This window comes from Triticum aestivum, chromosome 3D (genome assembly GCF_018294505.1).
Source record: "Triticum aestivum cultivar Chinese Spring chromosome 3D, IWGSC CS RefSeq v2.1, whole genome shotgun sequence".
Lineage (NCBI taxonomy): Eukaryota > Viridiplantae > Streptophyta > Magnoliopsida > Poales > Poaceae > Triticum > Triticum aestivum.
Window position 1 is genome coordinate 378,375,394 of NC_057802.1, and position 27,323 is coordinate 378,402,716.

The following is a 27,323-nucleotide window of genomic DNA, read 5'->3' on the forward strand; positions in this document are numbered from 1 at the left end:
AATTTTCCAAAATTTCACATTATAGTTGTAGTAGTGCACGTTAGACGTAGAAAAAATTTGAAGGCCGTAAGAGGAAGCTATCTCCCGTTCGTCATCAAGCATGCATTGTTCCTTCTCGGAACCACGAACCTTCTAGCGAGTTGCTCCGGTTTGTGAGGGCTGTGTGTCCAAACTTTCGTCAAACATGTCAATTTTTTTACCACATCATCTTGGTGGCATGACATTAAATCAAGCAAGGTTTCATGTTTTTCTGATCATTTTTTAATTTTTTGGAATTAAAATGCCATGGCATGCACTCCATGCATGTGCCCATGCCTTGACACCAATATGTTTGGAAATTCCTTCTAATTTACTGCACATGGAATTGACTCGCACACAAGTACACAAAAATATTATTTTTCAAACCGTTATGGTTAGGCGTTGCATGTAGATGTAGTTCAAATTTGAATTACGGTCATTAAATGGTTAGAAAATCACTTAAATGTCTTTAAAAGGTCAAATGATCCCTGAAATTTACCAAATTTTCACATGACAGTTGTATTAGTGCACGTTAAATGTAGTAAAATTTGAAGGCTGTAAGAGGAAGCTATCTCCCGTTCGTCATTAGACATGCATTGTTCCCTCTCGGAACCACGAACCTTCTAGCGAGTTGCTCCGGTTTGTGAGGGGTGTGTGTCCAAACGTTCGTCAAACATGCCAATTTCTTTACCACGTCATCTTGGTGGCATGACATTACATCAACCAAGGTTTCATGTGTTTCTGATCATTTTTTGATTTTTTTGAATTAAAATGCCATGTCACTCCATGCATACGTATGCATGTGTCCATGTCGTGAAACCAATATGTTTGAAAATTCCTTCTAATTTACTGCACATGGAATTAACTCGCACACAAGTACACATATATGATTTTTCAAACCGTTTTGGTTAGGCGTTGCATGTAGATGTTCAAATTTGAATTACGGTCATTAAATGGTTAGAAAATCACTTAAATGTCTTTAAAAGGTCAAATGACCCCTAGAATTTTCCAAAATTTCACATTACAGTTGTAGTAGTGCACGTTAGACGTAGAAAAAATTTGAAGGCCATAAGAGGAAGCTATCTCCCGTTCGTCATCAAACATGCATTGTTCCCTCTCGGAACCACGAACCTTCTAGCGAGTTGCTCCGGCTTGTGAGGGGTGTGTGTCCAAACTTTTGTCAAACATGCCAATTTCTTTACCACATCATCTTGGTGGCATGACATTACATCAACCAAGGTTTCATGTGTTTCTGATTTTTTTTAATTAAAATGCCATGCCACTCCATGCATACGTATTCATGCATATGTGTCCATGTCGTGATACAAATATGTTTGAAAATTCCTTCTAGTTTACTGCACATGGAATTAACTCGCACACAAGTACACAAATATGATTTTTCAAACCGTTTCGGTTACGCGTTGCATGTGGATGTAGTTCAAATTTGAATTACTGTCATTAAATGGCTAAAAAATCACTTAGATGTCTTTAAAAGGTCAAATGACCCCTAGAATTTTCAAAATTTTCATATTACAGTTGTAGTAGTGCACGTTAGACGTAGAAAAAAATTTGAAGGCCGTAAGAGGAAGCTATCTCCCGTTCGTCATCAAACATGCATTGTTCCCTCTCGGAACCACGAGCCTTCTAGTGAGTTGCTCCGGTTTGTGAGGGCTGTGTTTGTTGGAAATATGCCCTAGAGGCAATAATAAATTGGTTATTATTATATTTCCTTATTCATGATAATCGTTTATTATCCATGCTAGAATTGTATTGATAGGAAACTCAGATACATGTGTGGATACATAGACAACACCATGTCCCTAGTAAGCCTCTAGTTGACTAGCTCGTTGATCAATAGATGGTTACGGTTTCCTGACCATGGACATTGGATGTCGTTGATAACGGGATCAAATCATTAGGAGAATGATGTGATGGACAAGACCCAATCCTAAGCATAACATAAAAGATCGTGTAGTTTTGTTTGCTAGAGCTTTTTCCAATGTCAAGTATCTTTTCCTTAGACCATGAGATCGTGCAACTCCCGGATACCGTAGGAGTGCTTTGGGTGTGCCAAACGTCACAACGTAACTGGGTGACTATAAAGGTGCACTACGGGTATCTCCGAAAGTGTCTGTTGGGTTGGCATGGATCAAGACTGGGATTTGTCACTCCGTGTGACGGAGAGGTATCTCTGGGCCCACTCGGTAATGCATCATCATAATGAGCTCAATGTGACTAAGGCATTAGTCACGGGATCATGCATTGCGGTACGAGTAAAGAGACTTGCCGGTAACGAGATTGAACAAGGTATTGGGATAACGACGATCGAATCTCGGGCAAGTAACATACTGTTTGACAAAGGGAATTGCATACGGGTTTGATTGAATCCTCGACACCGTGGTTCATCCGATGAGATCATCATGGAACATGTGGGAGCCAACATGGGTATCCAGATCCCGCTGTTGGTTATTGACCGGAGAGGCGTCTCGGTCATGTCTGCATGTCTCCCGAACCCGTAGGGTCTACACACTTAAGGTTCGGTGACGCTAGGGTTGCAGAGATATATGTATGCAGAAACCCGAAAGTTGTTCGGAGTCCCGGATGAGATCCCGGACGTCACGAGAGGTTCCGGAATGGTCCGGAGGTGAAGAATTATATATAGGAAGTCAAGTTTCGGCCACCGGGAAAGTTTCAGAGGTTACCGGTATTGTACCGGGACCACCGAAGGGTCCCAGGGGTCCACCGGGTGGGGCCACCTATCCCGGAGGGCCCCATAGGCGGAAAGTGGAAGGGAACCAGCCCCTAGTGGGCTGGGCGCCCCCCCTTGGGCCTCCCCCCATGCGCCTAGGGTTGGGAACCCTAGGGTGGGGGGACTTCCCCCTTGGCTTGGGGGGCAAGGCAACCCCTTCCACCCCTTGGCCACCGCCCCCCAACCCTAGATGGGTTTTGGCCGGCCCCCCTCCCAAGGGGGCCTATATAAAGGGGGGGAGGGAGGGCAGCAACCTACAGCCTTGGGCGCCTCCCTCCTCCCCTGCAACACCTCTCTCTCTCTCTCTCGCAGAAGCTTGGCGAAGCCCTGCCAAAGACCCGCTACATCCACCACCATGCCGTCGTGCTGCTGGATCTCCATCAACCTCTCCTTCCCCCTTGCTGGATCAAGAAGGAGGAGACGTCGCTGCACCGTACGTGTGTTGAACGCGGAGGTGTCGTCCGTTCGGCACTCGGTCATCGGTGATTTGGATCACGGCGAGTATGACTCCGTCATCCACGTTCATTGGAACGCTTCCGCTCGCGATCTAAAAGGGTATGTAGATGCACTCCTTTCCCCTCGTTGCTAGTAGACTCCATAGATGCATCTTGGTGATACGTAGAAAATTTTAAATTTCTGCTACGTTCCCCAACAGTGGTATCAGAGCTAGGTCTATGCGTAGTTACTATGCACGAGTAGAACACAAAGCAGTTGTGGGCGTTGAGTTTGCCAATTCTTCTTGCCGCTACTAGTCGTTTCTTGTTTCGGCGGCATTGTAGGATGAAGCGGCCCGGACCGACCTTACACGTACGCTTACGTGAGACAGGTTCCACCGACTGACATGCACTAGATGCATAAGGTGGCTAGCGGGTGTCTGTCTCTCCTACTTTAGTCGGAACGGATTCGATGAAAAGGGTCCTTATGAAGGGTAAATAGAAATTGGCAAATCACGTCGTGGTCATACGTAGGTAAGAAACGTTCTTGCTAGAAACCTACAAACCACGTAAAAAAAACTTGCAACAACAATTAGAGGACGTCTAACTTGTTTTTGCAGCAAGTGCTATGTGATGTGATATGGCCAGAAGATGTGATGAATGATATATGTGATGTATGAGATTGATCATATTCTTGTAATAGGAATCATGACTTGCATGTCGATGAGTATGACAACCGGCAGGAGCCATAGGAGTTGTCTTTATTATTTTGTATGACCTGCGTGTCATTGAATAAATGCCATGTAATTTACTTTACTTTGTTGCTAAACGAGTTAGCCATAGAAGTAGAAGTAATCATTGGCGTGACGACTTCATGAAGACACAATGATGGAGATCATGATGATGGAGATCATGGTGTCATGCCGGTGACAAAGATGATCATGGTGCCCCAAAGATGGAGATCAAAGGAGCATGATGATATTGGCCATATCATGTCACTATTTGATTGCATGTGATGTTTATCATGTTTTTGCATCTTATTTGCTTAGAACGACGGTAGTAAGTAAGATGATCCCTTATAATAATTTCAAGAAAGTGTTCACCCTAACTGTGCACCGTTGCGAAGGTTCGTTGTTTCGAAGCACCACGTGATGATCGGGTGTGATAGATTCTAACGTTCGAATACAACGGGTGTTGACGAGCCTAGCATGTACAGACATGGCCTCGGAACACACGCAATACACTTAGGTTGACTTGACGAGCCTAGCATGTACAGACATGGCCTCGGAACACGGAGGACCGAAAGGTCGAGCATGAGTCGTATAGAAGATACGATCAACATGGAGATGTTCACCGATCTTGACTAGTCCGTCTCACGTGATGATCGGACACGGCCTAGTTAAACTCGGATCATGTTTCACTTAGATGACTAGAGGGATGTCTATCTGAGTGGGAGTTCATAATCAGATGAACTTCATTATCATGAACATAGTCAAAAAGGTATTTGCAAATTATGTCATAGCTTGCGCTTTAGTTCTACTGGTTAAGATATGTTCCTAGAGAAAATTTAGTTGAAAGTTGGTAGTAGCAATTATGCGGACTAGGTCCGTAAACTGAGGATTGTCCTCATTGCTGCACAGAAGGCTTATGTCCTTAATGCACCGCTCGGTGTGCTGAACCTCAGCGTCGTCTGTAGATGTTACGAAACATCTGACATACACGTTTTGATGACTACGTGATAGTTCAGTGCGGTTTAGAATTGTGGCACCCAAGACGTTTTTGAAACATCGCAGAACATGTGAGATGTTCTGAAGACTGAAATTGGGATTTCAGACTAGTGCCCACGTCAAGAGGTATGAGACCTCTGACAAGTTTCTTAAGCCTGCAAACTAAGGGAGAAAAGCTCAATCGTTGAGCATGTGCTCAGATTGTCTGAGTGCCACAATCGCTTGAATCGAGTGGGAGTTAATCTCCCAGATGAGATAGTGATAGTTCTCCATAGTCACTGCCACCAAGCTAGTAGAGCTTCGTGATGAACTATAACATATCAAGGATAGTTATGATGATCCTTGAGCTATTCGCGATGTTTGACACCGCGAGAGTAGAAATCAAGAAGGAGCATCAATTGTTGATGGTTAGTAAAACCACTAGTTTAAGAAGGGCAAGGGCAAAAGGGATACTTCATGAAACAACAAGTCGTTTGCTGCTCTAGTGAAGAATCCCAAGGTTGAACCCAAACCCGAGACTAAGTGCTTCTGTAATAAGAGGAACGGTCACTGAAGCAGTACTACCCTAGATATTTGGTAGATGAGAAGGCAGGCAAGGTCGACAGAAGTATATTGGATATACATTATATGAATGTGTACTTTACTAGTACTCCTAGCAGCACCAGGGTATTAGATACCGGTTCGGTTGCTAAGTGTTAGTAACTCGAAATAAAAGCTGCAGAATAAACGGAGACTAGCTAAAGGGGAGATGACGATATGTGTTGGAAGTGTTTCCAAAGTTGATGTGATCAAGCATCGCATGCTCCCTCTGCCATCGAGGTTTGGTGTTTGCGTTGAGCATGATTGGATTATGTTTATCGCAATACGGTTATTCATTTAAGGAGAATAATGGTTACTCTGTTTATTTGAATAATACCTTCAATGGTCTTGCACCTAAAATGAATCTCGATCACAGTGATACACATGTTCGTGCCAAAAGATATAAGATAGTAATGATAGTACCGCATACTTGTGGCACTGCCACTTGAGTCATAATGGTATAAAACGCATGAAGAAGCTCCATATAGATGGATCTTTGGACTCACTCGTTTTTGAAAAGATTGAGACATGCGAACCATGTCTATTGGTATATATGCATGAAGAAACTCCATGCAGATGGATCGTTTGGACTCACTTGATTATGAATCACTTGAGACATGCAAATCATACCACATGGGCAAGATGACTGAAAGTCCTCGTTTTCAGTAAGATGGAACAAGAGAGCAACTTATTGGAAGTAATACATTTTGATGTACGCAGTCCAATGAGTGCTGAGGCATGCAGTGGATATCGTTATGTTCTTACTTCACAGATGATTTGAGTAGATGCTGAGTGTATTTACTTGATGAAACACTAGTCTGAATTATTGAAAGGTTCAAGTAATTTCAGAGTGAAGTTGAAGATCGTCGTGACAAGAGGATAAAATGTCTGTGATATGATCATAGAGATGAGTATCTGAGATACGAGTTTGGCACACAATTGAGACATTGTGGAAAGTGTTTCACAATTAATACCGCCTGGAACACCATAGTGTGATGGTGTGTCCGAACATCATAACTGCACCCTATTGGATATGGTGCATACCATGATGTTTCTTATCGAATCACCACTATCGTTTATGGGTTAGGCATTAGAGACAACCGCATTCACTTTAAAAGGGGGACCACGCAATTCCGTTGAGACGACACCGTTTAGAGAAACCTAAGTTGTCGTTTCTTAAAAGTTTGGGGCTGCGATGCTTAAAAGTTTCAGGCTGATAAGCTCGAACCCAAAGCGGATAAATGCATCTTCATAGAATACCCAAAAACAGTTGGGTATACCTCCTATTTCAGATCTGGAAGCAAAAGTAATTGCTTCTAGAAACGAGTCATTTCTCGAGGAAAAGTTTCTCTCGAAAGAATTGAGTGGGAGGATGGTGGAGACTTGATAAGGTTATTGAACCGTCGCTTCAACTAGTGTGTAGCAGGGCACAGGAAGTTGTTCCTGTGGCACCTACACCAATTGAAGTGGAAGCTTATGATAGTGATCATGAAACTTCGGATCAAGTCACTACCAAACCTCGTAGGACGACGAGGATGCGCACTACTTCAGAGTAATGCGTGATCCTGTCTTGGAAGTCATGTTGCTAGACAACAATGAACCTACGAGCTATGGAGAAGCGATCGTGGGCCCATATTCCGACGAATGGCTCGAGGCCATGAAATCCGAGATAGAATCCATGTATCAGAACAAAGCATGGACTTTGGTGAACTTGCCCGATGATCGGCAAGCCATTGAGATAAATGGATCTTTAAGAAGAAGACAGACATGGACGGTAATGTTACCGTCTATGAAGCTCGACTTGTGGCAAAGAGTATTTTCACAAGTTCAAGGAGTTGACTACGATGAGTTTTTCTCATCCGTAGCGATGCTTAGGTCCGTCGGAATCATGTTAGCATTAGCTGCATTTATGAAATCTGGCAGATGGATGTCAAAACAAGTTTCCTTACCATTCGTAAGGAAAGGTTGTATGTGATACAATCAGAAAGGTTTTGTCGATCCTAAGGATGCTAAAAGGTATGCTAGCTCCAGCGATCCTTCCAAGGATTAGAGCAAGCATCTCGGAGTCAGAATATACGCTTTGATGGAGTGATCAAAGTTTTTGGGTTTATACAAAGTTTGTTAGAAACTTGTATTTACAATAAAGTGAGTGGGAGCGCTACAACATTTCTGATAAGTATATGTGAATCACATATAGTTGATCAGAAATGATGTAAAATTTCTGGAAAGCATAAAGGGTTGTTTGAAAGAAGTTTTTCAAAGGAAGACCTGGATAAAGCTACTTACATATTGGGCATCAAGATCCATAGAGATAGATCAAGACACCTGATGATACTTTCAAAAGACAACACACCTTGACATGATTTTGAAAGAGTTCAAAATAGATCAGCAAAGAAGGAGTTCTTGGCTGTGTTACAAGGTGTGAGTATTGAGTAAGACTCAAGACCTGACCACAGCAGAAGATAGAGAAAGGACGAAGGTCGTCCCCTATGCTTTAGACGTAGGCTCTATAGTATGCTATGTTGTAGTGTGCCTTGCCATGAGTTGGTCAAGAGGGTACAATGGTGATCCGGGAAAGGATCTCATGACAGCGGTCGAACTTATCCTTAGTACCTAGTGGATTAAGGAATTTTCTCGATTATGGAGGTGGAAAGGAGTTCGTCGTAAAGAGTTACGTCGATGCGAACTTTGACACTAATCCGGATGACTCTGAGTAGTAAACCGGATTCGTATAGTAGAGCAATTATTTGAAATGGCTCCAAATAGCGCGTGGTAGCATCCACAGGATGATATAGATATTCGTAAAGCACACGGTTCTGAAAGGTTCAGACCCGTTGACTAATAACCTCTCTCACAAGCATAACATGATCAACCCAGAACACATTGAGTGTTAATCACATAGTGATGTGAACTAGATTGTTGACTCTAGTAAACTCTTTAGATGTTGGTCACATGGTGATGTGACCAGTGAGTGTTAATCACATGGTGATGTGAACTAGATTATTGACTCTAGTGCAAGTGGGAGACTGTTTGGAAATATGCCCTAGAGGCAATAATAAATTGGTTATTATTATATTTCCTTATTCATGATAATCGTTTATTATCCATGCTAGAATTGTATTGATAGGAAACTCAGATACATGTGTGGATACATAGACAACACCATGTCCCTAGTAAGCCTCTAGTTGACTAGCTCGTTGATCACTAGATGGTTACGGTTTCCTGACCATGGACATTGGATGTCGTTGATAACGGGATCACATCATTAGGAGAATGATGTGATGGACAAGACCCAATCCTAAGCATAGCATAAAAGATCGTGTAGTTTCGTTTGCTAGAGCTTTTTCCAATGTCAAGTATCTTTTCCTTAGATCATGAGATCGTGCAACTCCCGGATACCGTAGGAGTGCTTTGGGTGTGCCAAACGTCACAACGTAACTGGGTGACTATAAAGGTGCACTACGGGTATCTCCGAAAGTGTCTGTTGGGTTGGCATGGATCAAGACTGGGATTTGTCACTCCGTGTGACGGAGAGGTATCTCTGGGCCCACTCGGTAATGCATGATCATAATGAGCTCAATGTGACTAAGGCGTTAGTCACGGGATCATATATTGCGGTACGAGTAAAGAGACTTGCCGGTAACGAGATTGAACAAGGTATTGGGATACCGACGATCGAATCTCGGGCAAGTAACATACCGTTTGACAAAGGGAATTGCATACGGGATTGATTGAATCCTCGACACCGTGGTTCATCCGATGAGATCATCGTGGAACATGTGGGAGCCAACATGGGTATCCAGATCCCGCTGTTGGTTATTGACCGGAGAGGCGTCTCGGTCATGTCTGCATGTCTCCCGAACCCGTAGGGTCTACACACTTAAGGTTCGGTGACGCTAGGGTTGCAGAGATATATGTATGCGGAAACCCGAAAGTTGTTCGGAGTCCTGGATGAGATCCCGGACGTCATGAGAGGTTCCGGAATGGTCCGGAGGTGAAGAATTATATATAGGAAGTCAAGTTTCGGCCACCGGGAATGTTTCGAGGGTTACCGGTATTGTACCGGGACCACCGGAAGGGTCCCGGGGGTCCACCGGGTGGGGCCACCTATCCCGGAGGGCCCCATGGGCTGAAAGTGGAAGGTAACCAGCCCCTAGTGGGCTGGGCGCCCCCCCTTGGGCCTCCCCCCATGCGCCTAGGGTTGGGAACCCTAGGGTGGGGGGACTTCCCCCTTGGCTTGGGGGGCAAGGCAACCCCTTCCACCCCTTGGCCGCCGCCCCCCCAACCCTAGATGGGTTTTGGCCGCCCCCCCTCCCAAGGGGGCCTATATAAAGGGGGGGAGGGAGGGCAGCAACCTACAGCCTTGGGCGCCTCCCTCCTCCCCTGCAACACCTCTCTCTCTCTCTCGCAGAAGCTTGGCGAAGCCCTGCCAGAGACCCGCTACATCCACCACCACGCCGTCGTGCTGCTGGATCTCCATCAACCTCTCCTTTCCCCTTGCTGGATCAAGAAGGAGGAGACGTCGCTGCACCGTACGTGTGTTGAACGCGGAGGTGCCGTCCGTTCGACACTCGGTCATCGGTGATTTGGATCACGGCGAGTACGACTCCGTCATCCACGTTCATTGGAACGCTTCCGCTCGCGATCTACAAGGGTATGTAGATGCACTCCTTTCCCCTCGTTGCTAGTAGACTCCATAGATGCATCTTGGTGATACGTAGAAAATTTTAAATTTCTGCTACGTTCCCCAACAGTGTTGATACGTCTCCAACGTATCTATAATTTTTTATTGTTCCATGCTATTATATTATCTGTTTTGGATGTTTAATGGGCTTTACTATGCACTTTTATATTATTTTTGGGACTAACCTATTAACCGAAGGCCCAGTGCAAGTTGTTTTTTTTTTCCTATTTCAGTGTTCCGCAGAAAAGGAATATCAAACGGAATCCAAATGGAATGAAACCTTCGCGAGGATCGTTTTTGGAACAAACGCAATCCAAGAGACTTGGAGTGGACGTCAAGGAAGCAACGAGACTTGGTAGGGAGGCGCGCCCCCCACCCTCGTGGGTCCCTCGTGGCTCCACCGACCTACTTCCGTCGCCTATATATACTCATATACCCTGAAAACATCCAGGAGCACCACGAAACCCTATTTCCACCGCCGCAACCTTCTGTACCCGTGAGATCCCATCTTGGGGCCTTTTCCAGCGCTCCGCCGGAGGGGGAATCGATCACGGAGGGCTTCTACATCAACACCATGGCCTCTCCGATGATGCGTGAGTAGTTTACCACAGACCTTCGGGTCCATAGTTATTAGCTAGATGGCTTCTTCTCTCCCTTTGGATCTCAATACAAAGTTCTCCTCAATTCTCTTGGAGATCTATTCGATGTAATTCTTTTTGCGGTGTGTTTGTCGAGATTCGATGAATTGTGGGTTTATGACCAAGATTATCTATGAACAATATTTGATTCTTCTCTGAATTCTTATATGCATGATTTGATATCTTTGCAAGTCTCTTTGAATTATTAGTTTGGTTTGGCCTACTAGATTCATCTTTCTTGCAATGGGAGAAGTGCTTAGCTTTGGGTTCAATCTTGAGGTGTCCTTTCCCAGTGACAGCAGGGGCAGCAAGGCACGTATTGTATTGTTTCCATCGAGGATAAAAAGATGGGGTTTATATAATATTTCTTGAGTTTATCCCTCTACATCATGTCATCTTGCCTAATGTGTTACTCTGTTCTTATGAACTTAATACTCTAGATGCATGCTGGATAGCGGTCGATGTGTGGAGTAATAGTAGTAGATGCAGAATCGTCTCGGTCTACTTATCGCGGATGTGACGCCTATATACATGATCATGCCTAGATATTCTCATAACTATGTGCTTCTCTATCAATTGCTCGACAGTAATTTCTTCACCCACCGTAGAATTTGCTATCTTGAGAGAAGCCACTAGTGAAACCTATGGCCCCTGGGTCTATTTTCCATCATATTAATCTCCAGTCAACTAGCTATTTCTGTCGCCGTTTATTTTGCAATCTTTACTTTTCAATCTATACAACAAAAATACCAAAAATATTTATCTTATTATCTTTATCAGATCTCACTTTTGCAAGTGGCCGTGAAGGGACTGACAACCCCTTTATCGCGTTGGTTGCAAGGTTCTTATTTGTTTGTGCAGGTACGAGGGACTTGCGTGTAGTCTCCTACTGGATTGATACCTTGGTTCTCAAAAACTGAGGGAAATACTTACCGTACTTTGCTGCATCACCCTTTCCTCTTCAAGGGAAAACCAACGCATGCTCAAGAGGTTGCAAGAAGGATTTTTGGCGCCGTTGCCGGGGAGGTTTACGCCAAGTCAAGTCAAGATTTGATCTCCCGTCAACGTGCCGATTTCCGGCGCCATTGCCGGGGAGATCTACACACAAGTCAAGACATACCAAGTACCCATCACAAACTCTTATCCCTCGCATTACATTATTTGCCATTTGCCTCTCGTTTTCCTCTCCCCGACTTCACCTTTTCCTTTTCTTCGCCTTCTTCCCATATGTATCTTTGTTTGTGTTTCCATGTTCCTTCTATTTGCTTGCATATTTGCTTGCTAAAAATCTATTGATATGGATCCACTTAAAGTGTTCTACTTGGATCATCTTCGATCTTTATGCGCTCGTGCTGAAACCCCAACTAGCCTAGTTGATGGGAAATCTTTAGATGAGCATGCTCATTTTGTGCGTCACCATTTGTCTGAAAAAGGGAGACTCTTATGGGATCAAATAAACAGATTGTTGTGTTATGCTTGGAATCATTGTGAAATTTATGATTTTACTTGTTGCTCTAAGAACCCTAAAAAACACCTTCCCTACCTATGTGAGTTTAATGAAAATGAAATCTTATCTTCTTATGCAAAGGGTGTTTATAGTTACTATGATATCGAAGAAATTGAAGAATCTGGTGCTTTTAAGGGTGCTTATGAAGTTGCTTCTTTGATTGAAAAGTATGATATTACTCTCTACAATCTGAAAATTTTGACATACCTAAATATTGCTATGAAAATTATGCTCATAATGTCTATGTCAAAGAATTTATTGAGAGAATGACCGTTGCTTTGGAAGAAGATAATGATATGCATGAATCTATAGATAATGATGATTCCGTTGATTTGATTGAAATATCCCTTGATGAACATGATGCTTGCTATTCTTGTGGCCATGATGCCAATATTTATGAAGATGAACTTGCTATAGTTCCAGATCGTTGCTATTGCACCCATACTTGGTAGTTCCTTCGATGAAAAGCATGATTGCAATGATGTTACTATAAATTCTCTTGATGTCAATTGTGCTAATAATATGCAAAACCCTAAGCTTGGGGATGCTAGTTTTGCTATGTCTACTACTTGTTGCAATGATCATGATTGGGGTGATTCTTCTTATGATCTTGAAAATTTATTTAAGCCCCATGATGAATATGAGATTAATAATGATGTTTGCAATAATACTGAAAGTGGGTTTGGAAGAGTTTCAACTTTAGATCCCACATATTTGGATAATGTTCAATCTTATGAAGTTTTTGATAAAAGTGGGTTTGGAGAGGTCATGACTTTAGTTAATGATATTCCCACTATTTTGGAAGAGTGTCAACTTTGCATGCATGTGGATCATGTGGAGAAAATTTTATGTGAGAGCTATATTGTTGAATTTGAATATGATTCCACATGTAATTATTATGAGAGAGGAAAATATGGTTTTAGAAATTTTCATGTTACAAAATTACCTCTCGTCATGTTGAGATTGCTATCGTCTCTCTCTTCTTCCTTGCATATGCTAATTTTTGCATGCTATGATAATTTGTTTGCCTATAAAATACCTATGCATAGGAAGTATGTTAGACTTAGATGTGTTTATCACGTGTTCTATGATGCTCTCTTTGTGCTTTAATTCTTGTCTTTGATGTGAGCATCGTTAAAATTATCAATGCCTAGCTAGGGGCGTTAAACGATAGCGCTTGTTGGGAGGCAACCCAATTTTTATTTTTGTTTCTTCCTTTTTGTTTCTGTTAGTAATAAATAATTCATCTAGCCTCTGTTTAGATGTGGTTTTATGTTTTAATTAGTGTTTGTGCCAAGTAGAACCTTTGGGAAGACTTGGGTAAATTCTTTATGATCTTGCTGTAAAAAACAGAAACTTTAGCGCTCACGAGATTAGCTGCCATTTTTTACTGGAGAGTGATTTTACGTTGGTTCTTTTTGCAGATGATTAATAGACAAATTCCTCACGTCCACCAATTTATTTTTAGAATTTTTGGAGTTACATAAGTATACGTTTGATACAGATTGCTACAGACTGTTCTGTTTTTGACAGATTCTGTTTTTCGGGTGTTATTTGCTTATTTTGATGAATCTATGGCTAGTATCGGGGGGTATGAACCATATAGAAGTTGGAATACAGTAGGTTTAACACCAATATAAATAAAGAATGTCGGTGTGGAACGACACCTATGGGATCACAAGAATCCCTACTACGGTTGCCGGGGCGCAGGGTTGCGAGAAGAGCAGGGCTAGTAGAGAGCACAAGGATCGTTTACCCAGGTTCGGGCCGCGAGGACGCGTAAAACCCTAGTCCTACTTTGGTGGGTGTATTTCAGAGAGTTCTTGAGCTCTCGAACTAGTTGTGGTCAGTGCATGGTTCGAAAGAGCCGAATCCTTCTCCATTATGCCATGGGCCTCCTTTTATAGTCGGAAGGGGCTGCCACAGTGGCACACGGGAGGTGGAAAGGCGTACAGTGCCCTGAGCTTATCGCTCGTATTATAGGACAAGACGCATTTAATGCATAGCTTAGGTGTCCCCTTGCTTTATTGGGGACGGGGGCGAGGCCCGTCCCGTCCGTCGTCGCTCCTCCTCGCTTCGACACGCGCCTTGGCCAGCGATGCGTGCGGTGCCATGTAGGCAGGCAGGCAGCTGAGGTGGCGCGGTGGTGGATCCTTCACGAAGATCTGCATGCCGCCACGCAGGCGCTCGATGAGTTGGCCTGGGGGCTGCATGTTGCCACGCAGGTGCCCGCCCAGCTGGTTGGGCTGGCAGCTGCATGTGAACGGCAGTGGAAGCTTGGTCGGTGTGGGCCTGGCGGTGGCCCTGCTGGCGTCCTTGGTGAGGGCCTTGCCGGGTGGCCCGGCAAGGGTCTTACCGTGTGGCCCGGCAGGGGTCTTGCCGTGGCGCGCTGTCGTCCCCGGCAAGGGCCTTGCCGGGGGTCTGGTGGCCTTCCTCGGCAGGGATCTTGCCGAGGATCGTCATCTTCTAATCCTCATCCGATCTTGAATATGTCTTCACAAAGATCTGCATGCCACCACGGAGGTGCCTCCCGAGCCCTGGCCCAACGTGATGTTGGAGACCGTGTGCTCAAGGGTGGCCCGCTCTGTTGGTGCGGGGCGAGCTGTCCCAGCAAGGATCTTGCCGGGGGAACCTGCTTCGTCCCTCTGCTCTTTGTGGTCTTGGCCTTGGCGTTGCTCTTATTATCTTGGGCTTTGGTCTTACCTTGGCTCACCTCCCCTGTTCTGCTTGGCGTGACCGTAGGCGCGGCTCCGACTGCCCGTGCACAGGTATAGGGGTACAAAAACGCACCCCTCTTTTTGTACACCGACAGGAGCCCCCGGGGCTGGGCCACACATAAGCGCGACACGTTGTTGGGCCAGGCCCAAAACGGTGCGCGGGCAGGCGGGGCGGTTTTCACCGCGGTAAAACTTTTCGCGCGTTGCGCTTCCCATGACCCGCGCGCGCGGCGCGGCGTGGAGGGGTGTGCGTGACATGGGCGGCATGCGTGGGGCGGTCTCCACATGCATGCGTCGCATCGTAGTAAAGAGGCAGCTCACGCCTTCCCCGTAAAAAGAGGGAGGCGTGGAGGCGCGGCTCATTTACTGAACGGGGCCGGGGCGCGGTCTTCAAGGCATCCACTCCCCACGATCACGGGGTGGGGAGAGGTCGCTTCGCCCGTCCCCTCGGTTCTGCACGTCCGCCACGCGTCCTCCATGCACTTGGGGTGGCAAGCGGTGGAGGCGGGAAACCGGGCCGTCGCTGGTTGGGGCAGCGGGTCGGTCCCGATTCCCTGCGCCTCTGGTGGCTGGATTGGCCGAGCGGGGCGGCCGAGCCCCGACCCCGCTCCCTTATAAGGAGGGGGAAGGGGAGATGGCGTCCCGCACTCTTCTGTCATCTATCTCCTCTCGCTTCTGCTTCTTCCTTTCACTTCACCATGGATAAAGGGAATCCTGGTCCTTCGACAGTGGCGGCGAGGATCGCTGCTCGACAGCGCGTCTCTCCTCCTCCTGAGCCCGCGGTGGTGGAGCCGGCCGCGAGGGGAAGGGGGAGGGGGCCAGGCCATGGGCGAGGCCAGGGCAGAGGTCGCAGTGCTCGGGGAAGAGGAGGACGGGGCGGCGCGCCGGCTTCGCCCCCGCCAATGATGCCTTTTCCGATGGAAGGCCATGTCGGAGACCAGCCCCGCGAGTTCTTCATCAGGCTGCACCGGCCTCCGCGTCGCCGTCTTCGTCTTCCCGCCCCGTTTGCTCGGGAGATGGAGCGTGACCCGCCCCAATCCCTCAGATTGCACATGAGGGGCTGTGGGAATGGGGGCACGCGGGTCGACGTCGACTTCCCGGCTCCTCGGGTCATGTACCTCCGTCGCGGATGGAAGACGTTCGCTCGCATCCACAACCTGATGGCGCGGCTCGTCCTCTACTTCAAATTAATGGAGGACAGCCTGCTCTCCGTCAAGGTCTTCGGAGACTTCGAGACTCGCCTGAAGTGCTGCGTGGAGAGCTCCTCCGACGGAGATTCCGACATTGGAAGCCCTTCCTCGAGCGAAAGTGACGAGGAGGATAGCGGGACAGATGACGGGGATGAGTCCGACTAGGAGTCGGACGCCCCGCGCCTGGGCGGGTGCGGCAGCAGCATCATCTGCACCTGGCCGCTCCTCCGGCAGAGTTTTGTCAGGGATGGGGCCAGCTCCTTGAACTTCTTGGGGCCGTCTCCTTGGGTGGCTGGCGTCGGGAGGCTGCGGAAGAGGAAGAGGGCGGGCGGCAAGGCCGTCAACTCGGAGTACGCGGGCACCGACGCCTTCATCGCGTATTGCCGGTCCTGCCGCCTCGTCTTCCAGCTCCTTTCCCGGCTCCGCCATCACCGGCCCGCCCGTGGGCGGCCACCGAGGTGTTCTCTTGGTGCTTTCTGCCGCTCGTAGCTTTAGGCGCCCCTTTTGCCCTTTAGCCTTCTCGACCTGCCTCCTGAGGAGAGGGACAAGAAAGGGATTACAGGCATCTTATCTCTTTTTTAGTCTATAAGCCTTCGGGCCTTGTTAAATTTAAAGCTTGTAATCCCCTTGCTCATGTTTTTCATTCCGTCCGGACTGTACCTGTGTGGGATGTTTTTAATGAAAAAGGGATGTTTGTCGGGGTTTTCGTTCATGGGTAGACCCCGCGACAAGGAGCGAGTCCTTGTTACAATTTAAGATAAACGTTTTCACCCGGCAACAGGCCTTGCCGTCCCCCCACTTTGCTCGACCATTCTCGCGCCCTTGGCGGAGGCAGGGATGAAGCGGGCTTAGGCTCCTCATTCTACTTCCTTGCCACCGCGACTACAACCAAATCTGGGCCCTGGAGATAATCCTTGGGTATAGAAAAAGGGGAGCACGGTGGCCTAGAAATAAAATGAGGTTTCACATATCCCAGTTCCGTTCCGAAATGCATGATAGAGGATGAAAGACTTATCTGGATCTGCAGCCCCCGGCAACCTTGTCTTGCCGCAGTTGGATCCTTGTGCTTGCAGCCCCCGGCAACTCTGGTTTGCCGGGGTCGGGATGCTGGTCCGTTTCCTTTCTTCCAAGTAGCTCAGCAGAAGTGCTCATGTGCCCTGCGAACCAAGGGAGGACAGAAAAGAGACAGATAGACGCGCACTCGACCTCTAGGCTAGGGGTTAGTCGCCGCTAAGCACTATCAACCCTAACCAAGGAAGAGACTCGACCTAGCATGCATGCTATAACTTAGGGCGCCAGCGCTTCATTTATTTATGCTCAGGTTCTGCGTCTGGCTTTGTACAAAGGGTCACATGCCTTGCCGGCAAAGCTTGTACAAAAGGTGGCTTGCCGGGAGGCCCGGCAAGCCGCGCCTTACGGGTAAAACTTGCGAAGATGCTCGATGTTCCAGGAATTGCTCACTGGGACAGCATCTTCGGTCTCCAGGCGGACTGCGCCGGGCCTGGTGACTCGCATTACCCGATAAGGGCCTTCCCACTTTGGCGTCAACTTGTTGGAATTCTTGGCCGACTGAACGCGCCGAAGAACAAGGTCGCCTTCCTCAAAGCTTCGGGCATGAACCTTGCGGCTATGGTAGCGGCGCAAGGCTTGCTGGTAGCGTGCTGCTCTCACAGTCGCCCGAAGACGATCTTCCTCAAGGAGCATCGCGTCATCTTGGCGCAACTGCTCTTGCTCAAGCTCATCATAAGTGAGCACTCGAGGTGACCCGTATATGAGTTCCGTGGGGAGAACTGCTTCTGCCCCGTATACCAGGGCAAAAGGTGTCTGGCTGGTGGCTCGATTTGGCGTCGTCCTGATCGACCAAAGAATCACCAGCAACTCATCAATCCAGCGCCTTCCACTCTTGTGCAGCTTGTCAAAGGTCTTCGTTCTCAGGCCTCGCAACACTTCAGCATTTGCCCTCTCCGCTTGGCCATTGCTCCGTGGGTGTGCCACAGAAGCAAAACAGACCTTGCTACCGAGGTCTTGAATGTATTGCATGAAGGTGTGGCTTGTGAACTGCGTGCCGTCGTCGGTGATGACTCTGTTTGGCACACCAAAACGGCAGACCTGTCCCTTGAAGAACTTGACGGCTGACTGAGCAGTCACCTTTCTCACTTCTTCCACTTCCGGCCACTTTGTGAACTTGTGGATTGCAACGTACAAGTACTCAAAGCCCCCGACAGCGCGGGGGAAAGGGCCCAGTATATCGAGCCCCCAGACCGAGAATGGCCAGGAGAGAGGGATAGTTTGAAGGGCTTGAGCTGGTTGATGAAGCTTCTTTGAATGGAACTGGCACGCTTCACACTTGGTTACTAGTGCCGTCGCATCCTGGAGGGCGGTGGGCTAGAAGAAACCTTGCCTGAACGCCTTTCCGGCAAGGGCCCTCGACCCTACGTGGGAGCCACATATGCCTCCATGTATCTCCGCCAACAGCTCCAGTCCTTCCTTCCAGAGGATGCACTTTAGTTTCACACCGTTCAGCCTTCTCCTGTACAGGACGTCATCGACAAACTGGTACAGGGCGGACCGACGGGCTACTTTCTCCGCTTCTTCCCGCTCCTCAGGAAGCTCCCCTGTTTAGAGGAATTGGACGGTATGCTGCGCCCATGCCGGAGCCTAGGGCTCGACGGCAAGGACCAAAGGCATCTCTTCCGCCATGGGAGCGACTGTCTCTACGGCCAGGGCTTGACGCCCTGCCAGAGCCAGTTGCTCTTGGTCAGGCCCAGCGTCCGCGGCAGCACCCTTGCCGGCGGCTCCAGGGGGCTCGTTAGGAAAGTACTTGCCGGGACCTGACTTCCTCCACTTGTTCTGCCCCGTTGATGGTTCGGTGGATGGTTGAGTTAACCGGAGCAAAAAGGTACTTGGTTCCACAGGTATCTTGAATGCAGCACACTTTGACAGGTAATCGGCGATGTCGTTCTCCATTTGTGGGATGTGCTCCGCTTGGATACCGTCAAAGCGTTCCTCCAGCTTTCTCACCTCATCTACGTAGGCCTCCATCAATGGGCTCTGGTAATCCTTGTTGACCTGCCAAACAACAAGCTGCGAGTCACCCCTGACGATGAGCTTCTTAACCCCGAGGTCTGCCGCGATCCTGAGACCGGCGAGCAATCCCTCGTACTCAGCAGTGTTGTTGGTGGACATCTCCCTGGGGAAGTGCATCTGGATCACGTACTTGAGGTGCTCTCCAGTGGGCGCGACGAGCAGCACACCGGCACCGGCGCCTTGCAGCGAGAAAGCCCCATGAAAGTACATTATCCAGTCGTGGTCTGCTTCCTTGCCGGGGAGAGTGGTCTCCTGGATTTCTTTGTCAGGCGTTGAGGTCCATTATGCAATGAACTCCGCCAAGACTCTGCTCTGGATTGTCGAGGTACTTTCAAACTTCAAACCGAAACTTGATAGCTCCAAGGCCCATTCCACAATCCTTCCGGTTGCATCTGGGTTATGCAGTATCCGTTGCAACTGGAGGCGGGTGACGACAGTGATCTCGTGGGCTTGGAAGTAATGACGCAGCTTCCTCGAGGCCATAAGGAGGCCGAAGAGCAATTTTTGCACACCGGAATACCTCGACCTAGCCCCCTGCAAGAGGGAGCTGACAAAGTAAACCGGGTGCTGCATCATCTTCTTCTTCTGCACCACCTCACTCGACTGCGCGGGCACTACCTCGGTGGCATCAGACTCTGCCGGGGGCCTCGCCTTGCCGGCACCAGGCCCTGCTGGGGGAATCTTGGGCTTGCCATCCGCTGGTCGTGGATCATCTTTGTTGGCGATGGCGACGAGGCTCCGGATGGTGGCCCTCCACTCGTCGAGCTTCTCCGCAGCAGGAGGGAAGTCGAGGAGCATTTGCGCGCGCGCTAAAGCTTCTGCTGGTGTGGGCGGCGGCGACAGCTGCGTGGATCGCGGCGCGCTTCGACTTCTAACTATGTTAGAAGGAGCTCCGTTACGACCCAGCGGCTGCGTGCCATTTTCGCCAGCGCTTCGGCGGGCATGCTGAACCCCTTCATCCCGCGGATGACGCATAGGGCTCTTCCCACGGCGGTGCCCAGGGTCACCAGCATGGTGACGCTGCTCGGCGCGCACACCATGGGAAGAGCGCGCAGTGGTCGCCGGCGTGGGCATCTTGGAGGTCGCTGCGCCGCCTGCGGGGGGGCCCAACTCCGTCTTTGGATCTGGCGACATGCGGCCGGTCATCTGGGGCGCGAACGACGCCGCTCGCCAGGCTCTGACTGCCAGGGCGATGCTAGTGCTCGCGGACCGCGGCCCGGGTCCTGTCCGCGACCGGTCCACTGCTCGTGCGCACCTGCACGGGCTGTTCGGCTCCCAACGAGCCGATCGCCGTGGCCGTCTTCTTCTTGGGAGCCATGGTGACGAAGAATCGCTAGGCTAACTACTAGACCAGATTCTCACAATTGCGCCCCCTACCTGGCGCGCCAAAGATGTCGGTGTGGAACGACACCTATGGGATCACAAGAATCCCTACTACAGTTGCCGGGGCGCAGGGTTGCGAGAAGAGCAGGGCTAGTAGACAGCACAAGGATCGTTTACCAAGGCTCGGGCCACGAGGATGCGTAAAACCCTAGTCCTGCTTTGGTGGGTGTATTTCAGAGAGTTCTTGAGCTCTCGAACTAGCTGTGGTCAGTGCGCGGTTCGAAAGAGCCGAATCCTTCTCCAGTATGCCATGGGCCTCCTTTTATAGTCAAAAGGGGCTGCCACAATGGCACACATGAGGTGGAAAGGCATACAGTGCCCTAAGCTTATCGCTCGTATTATAGGACAAGACACATTTAATGCATAGCTTAGGTGTCCCCTTGCTTTATTGGGGACGGGGGCGAGGCCCGTCCCGTCCGTCGCCGCTCCTCCTCGCTTCGACACGCGCCTTGGCCAGCGATGCGTGTGGCGCCATGTAGGCAGGCAGGCAGCTGAGGTGGCGCGGTGGTGGAGCCTTCACGAAGATCTGCATGCCGCCACACAGGCGCTCGATGAGTTGGCCTGGGGGCTGCATGTTGCCACGCAGGTGCCCGCCCAGCTGGTTGGGCTGGCAGCTACATGTGAACGGCGGTGGAAGCTTGGTCGGTGTGGGCCTGGCGGTGGCCCTGCTGGCGTCCTTGGTGAGGGCCTTGCCGGGTGGCCCGGCAAGGGTCTTGTCGTGTGGCCCGGCAGGGGTCTTGCCGTGGCGCGCTATCGTCCCCGGCAAGGGCCTTGCCGGGGGTCTGCTGGCCTTCCTCGGCAGGGATCTTGCCGAGGATCGTCGTCTTCTAATCCTCATCTGATCTTGAATATGTCTTCACAAAGATCTGCATGCCACCATGGAGGTGCCTCCCGAGCCCTGGCCCAACGTGATGTTGGAGACCATGGGCTCAAGCGTGGCCCGCTCTATTGGTGCGGGGCGAGCTATCCCGGCAAGGATCTTGCCGAGGCTACGGAGGCTGCCCCGGCAAGGGTCTTGCTGGGGAACCTGCTTCGTCCCTCTGCTCTTTGTGGTCTTGGCATTGGCGTTGCTCTTATTATCTTGGGCTTTGGTCTTACCTTGGCTCACCTCCCCTGTTCTGCTTGGCGTGACCATAGGCGCGGCTCCGACTGCCCGTGCACAGGTATAGGGGTACAAAAATGCACCCCTCTTTTTGTACACTGACAAAGAATGAGTTCATTACAGTACCTTAAAGTGGTGATTTGTTTTCTTATACTAACGGAGCTCATGAGATTTTCTGTTGAGTTTTGTGTTGTGAAGTTTTCAAGTTTTGGGTAAAGACTTGATGGATTTCGGAATAAGGAGTGGAAAGAGCCTAAGCTTGGGGATGCCCAAGGCACCCCAAGGTAAAGTTCAAGGACAACCAAAAGCCTAAGCTTGGGGACGCCCCGGAAGGCATCCCCTCTTTCGTCTTCGTCTATCGGTAACTTTACTTGAGGCTATATTTTTATTCACCACATGATATGTGTTTTGCTTGGAGCATCTTGTATGATTTGAGTCTTTGCTTTTTAGTTTACCACAATCATCCTTGCTGTACACACCTTTTGCGAGAGACACACATGAATCGGAATTTATTAGAATACTCAATGTGCTTCACTTATATCTTTTGAGCTAGATAAATTTGCTCTAGTGCTTCACTTATAACTTTTAAAGCACGGTGGTGGTTTTATTTTATAGAAATTATTGATCTCTCATGCTTCACTTATATTATTTTGAGTCTTTTAGAACAGCAGGGTAATTTGCTTTGGCTATAAAATTAGTCCTAAGATGATAGACATTCAAGATGGGTATGATAAAAACTTTCATATAGAGTGCATTAAAAACTATGATAAATTTGATGCTTGATAATAGTTTTGAGATATAAAGGTGGTAATGTTAGAGTCATGCTAGTTGCGTAATTGTGAAATTGAGAAATACTTGTGTTAAAGTTGGCAAGTCCCGTAGCATGCACGTATGGTAAACGTTGTGTGACAAATTTGAAGCATGGGGTGTTCTTTGAGTGCTTTCCTTATGAGTGGCGGTCAGGGACGAGTGATGGTCCTTTCCTACCAATCTATCCCTCTAGGGGCGTAGTAGTACTTTGCTTCGAGGGCTAATAAACTTTTGCAATAAGTATATGACTTCTTTATGACTAATATGAGTCCATGGATCATACGCAATCTTACCTTTCCACAATTTGCTAGCCTCTACGGTACCGTGCATTGCCCTTTCTCACCTTGAGAGTTGGTGCAAACTTCGCCGGTGCATCCAAACCCCGTGATATGATACGCTCTGTCACACATAAGCCTCCTTATATCTTCCTCAAAACAGCCACCATACCTACCTATTATGGCATTTCCATAGCCATTCCGAGATATATTGCCATGCAACTTTCCACCATTTCGTTTATTATGACACGCTCCGTCATTGTCATATTGCTTTGCATGATCATGTAGTTGACATCGTATTTGTGGCAAAGCCACTTTCATAATTTTTGCATACATGTCGCTCTTGATTCATCGCATATCCCAGTACACCGCCGGAGGCATTCACATGGAGTCATATTTTTGTTCTAGTATCGAGTTGTAACATTGAGTTATGAGTAAATAAAAGTGTGATGATCATCATTATTAGAGCATTGTCCCATGTGAGGAAAGACTATAAAAAAGAGAGGCCAAAGAAGCCCAAAAAAGAAATGAAAAAATGAGAGAAAAAGAGAGAAGGGACAATGCTACTATCCTTTTTCCACAATTGTGCTTCAAAATAGCACCATGATCTTCTTGATAGAGAGTCTCTTGTTTCGTCACTTTCATATACTAGTGGGAATTTTTCATTATAGAACTTGGCTTGTATATTCCAACGATGGGCTTCCTCAAATGCCCTTGGTCTTCGTGAGCAGGCAAGTTGGATGCACACCCACTTAGTTTTCAGTTTGAGCTTTCATACACTTATAGCTCTAGTGCATCCGTTGCATGGCAATCCCTACTCCTCGCATTGACATCAATTGATCGGCATCTCCATAGCCCGTTGATTAGCCGCGTCAATGTGAGACTTTCTCCTTTTTTGTCTTCTCTCATAACCCCTATCATCATATGCTATTCCACCTATAGTGCTATATCCATGGCTTGCGCTCATGTATTGCGTAAGGGTTGAAAAGGCTGAAGCGCGTTAAAAAGTATGAACCAATTGCTCGGCTTGTCATCAGGGTTATGCATAATGGGAGCATTTTGTGTGACGAAAATGAAGCATGGCCAAACTATATGATTTTGTAGGGATGAGCTTTCTTTGGCTATGTTATTTTGATAAGACATAATTACTTGGCTAGTATGCTTGAAGTATTACTATTTTTATGTCAATATTGAACTTTTATCTTGAATCTTTTGGATCTGAACATTCATGCCACAATAAAGAAAATTACATTGAGAATTATGTTAGGTAGCATTCCACATAAAAAATTCTATTTTTATCATTTACCTACTCGAGGACGAGCAGGAATTAAGCTTGGGGATGCTTGATACGTCTCCAACGTATCTATAATTTTTTATTGTTCCATGCTATTATATTATCTGTTTTGGATGTTTAATGGGCTTTACTATGCACTTTTATATTATTTTTGGGACTAACCTATTAACCGAAGGCCAAGTGCAAATTCCTGTTTTTTTCCTATTTCAGTGTTTCGCAGAAAAGGAATATCAAGCGGAATCCAAACGGAATGAAACCTTCGTGAGGATCGTTTTTGGAACAAATGCAATCCAGGAGACTTGGAGTGGACGTCAAGGAAGCAACAAGGCGGCCACGAGGTAGGGAGGCGCGCCCAGTGGGGTAGGCGCGCCCCCCACCCTCATGGGCCCCTCGTGGCTCCACCGACCTACTTCATTTGCCTATATATACTCATATACCCTAAAAACATCCAGGAGCACCACGAAACCCTATTTCCACCGCCGCAACCTTCTGTACCCGTGAGATCCCACCTTGGGGCCTTTTCCGGCGCTCCGCCGGAGGGGGAAACGATCACGGAGGGCTTCTACATCAACACCATGGCCTCTCCAATGATGCGTGAGTAGTTTACCACAGATCTTCGGGTCCATAGTTATTAGCTAGATGGCTTCTTCTCTCTCTTTGGATCTCAATACAAAGTTCTCCTCAATTCTCTTGGAGATCTATTCGATGTAATTCTTTTTGCGGTGTGTTTGTCGAGATCCGATGAATTGTGGGTTTATGATCAAGATAATCTATGAACAATATTTGATTCTTCTCTCAATTCTTATATGCATGATTTGATATCTTTGCAAGTCTCTTCGAATTATCAGTTTGGTTTGGCCTACTAGATTGATCTTTCTTGCAATGGGAGAAGTGCTTAGCTTTGGGTTCAATCTTGAGGTGTCCTTTCCCAGTGACAGCAGGGGCAGCAAGGCACGTATTGTATTGTTGCCATCGAGGATAAAAAGATGGGGTTTATATCATATTGCTTGAGTTTATCCTCTACATCATGTCATCTTACCTAATGCGTTACTCTGTTCTTATGAACTTAATACTCTAGATGCATGCTGGATAGCGGTCGATGTGTGGAGTAATAGTAGTAGATGCAGAATCGTTTCGGTCTACTTGTCGCTGACGTGATGCCTATATACATGATCATGCCTAGATATTCTCATAACTATGCGCTTTTCTATCAATTGCTCGACAGTAATTTGTTCACCCACCGTAGAATTTGCTATCTTGAGAGAAGCCACTAGTGAAACCTATGGCCCCCGGGTCTATTTTCCATCATATTAATCGCCAGTCAACTAGCTATTTCTGCCTCCATTTATTTTGCAATCTTTACTTTTTAATCTATACAACAAAAATACCAAAAATATTTATCTTATTATCTTTATCAGATCTCACTTTTGCAAGTGGCCGTGAAGGGATTGACAACCCCTTTATCGCGTTGGTTGCAAGGTTCTTATTTGTTTGTGCAGGTACGAGGGACTTGCGTGTAGTCTCCTACTGGATTGATACCTTGGTTCTCAAAAACTGAGGGAAATACTTACGCTACTTTGCTGCATCACCCTTTCCTCTTCAAGGGAAAACCAACGCATGCTCAAGAGGTAGCATGTTTGTCCAAACTTTGGTCAAACATGCCAATTTTTTTACCACATCATCTTGGTGGCATGACATTACATCAACCGAGGTTTCATGTGTTTCTAATTTTTTTAATTTTTTGGAATTAAAATGCCATGTCACTCCATGCTTAATTATGCCATAGCCGTTAGACCAATATGTTTGAAAATTCTTTCCAATTTACTGCACATGGAATTAAATCGCACACAAGTACACGAAATATGAGTTTTCAAACCGTTATGGTTAGCTGTTGCATGTACATGTAGTTCAAATTTCAATTACGGTCATTAAATGGCTAGAAAATCACTTAAATGTCTTAGAAGGTCAAATGACCCCTGAAATTTTCCAAAATTTGACATGACAGTTGTATTAGTACTACAAAATTTCTCGTTCATTTAAAACACCATCCGTTGGCACTTTATTCCAAATTCGTCTTTCACAGCTAATAAAAAATATCTAAAACATCACACACAGTTGTTTTCTAGGAACCGTTTGCGATGGAAATATCTGGGTCTATTTAAGTCTCCCTCCTTAAGCTTCGCCGGCTCGTCTGCTCTAGTGTCGGCAACCCCCGAATCCACGAATCCCGATCCCCATTCTTGCACCCCCTTCTTGCAAAGATGACGCCGTGGAAACGCTTCGTGAAGGCCCGTACGATGGCCGCGTCCCCCCCCCCCCGAGCGCCGCCGCCTACGCCGAGAGTGCTGCTGCATCCGCATTGAGTGTGGCCACTTCCGCCGAGAGGGCGTCTGCGGCAGCCGACGGGGCAGGTGCAGCAGCCGATATGGCTGCAGCTGCTACTGTGACGGAGGCTGCAAATGCCGAGAGCGCTCGAGCTACCGTCCGTGCTGCTACTGTGACAAGTCATCGATGTCTCGTCTCACACCGGCGATGCATAGGCCGGCGCGGCGGCGGATTTTTAATTATGCGTACTTAGGCTTTGTTTTTAATGCTGGTCTTTTGTTAGAGCAATGTTTAGGTCAACTGGCTCTGCGTAATTACTAAAATTGCTCGATTCAGTAAGTGTGGTCTGTTTGCTGTACGCTCTTTTGTGTACCCAAATTAGCAAGCAATGTTAAATTATGCAATGACGTACCCAGGGAAATTTCCACCAAAATTTGAATTATCAAACTCATCCCATGCGCCGAAAGCAGAAGAATCATTTCCGATGAACACAATCGTTCAAAGTGAATGGTCCGGCGGCACCGCGCGCGTTCAAAGTGAATGTGCCCATGCCTTGAGACCAAAATTTGAATTATCAAACTCATCCCATGCACGTAAAGCAGAAGAATCGTTTGCGATGCACACAATCGTTCAAAGTGAATGGTCCGGCGGCACCGCGCGCAAAGGTTCCCTCCACATTTCCAAAATTTTGGCCTACCGCCAAAATATCTACCCCCGCCACCCTTCCCCCCTTCCCCACCCTCTTTTCTCCCTGACCACAAGTCACATTTCCCCTGTTTCCTCCTTCCTTCCTTCCTTGCTAAG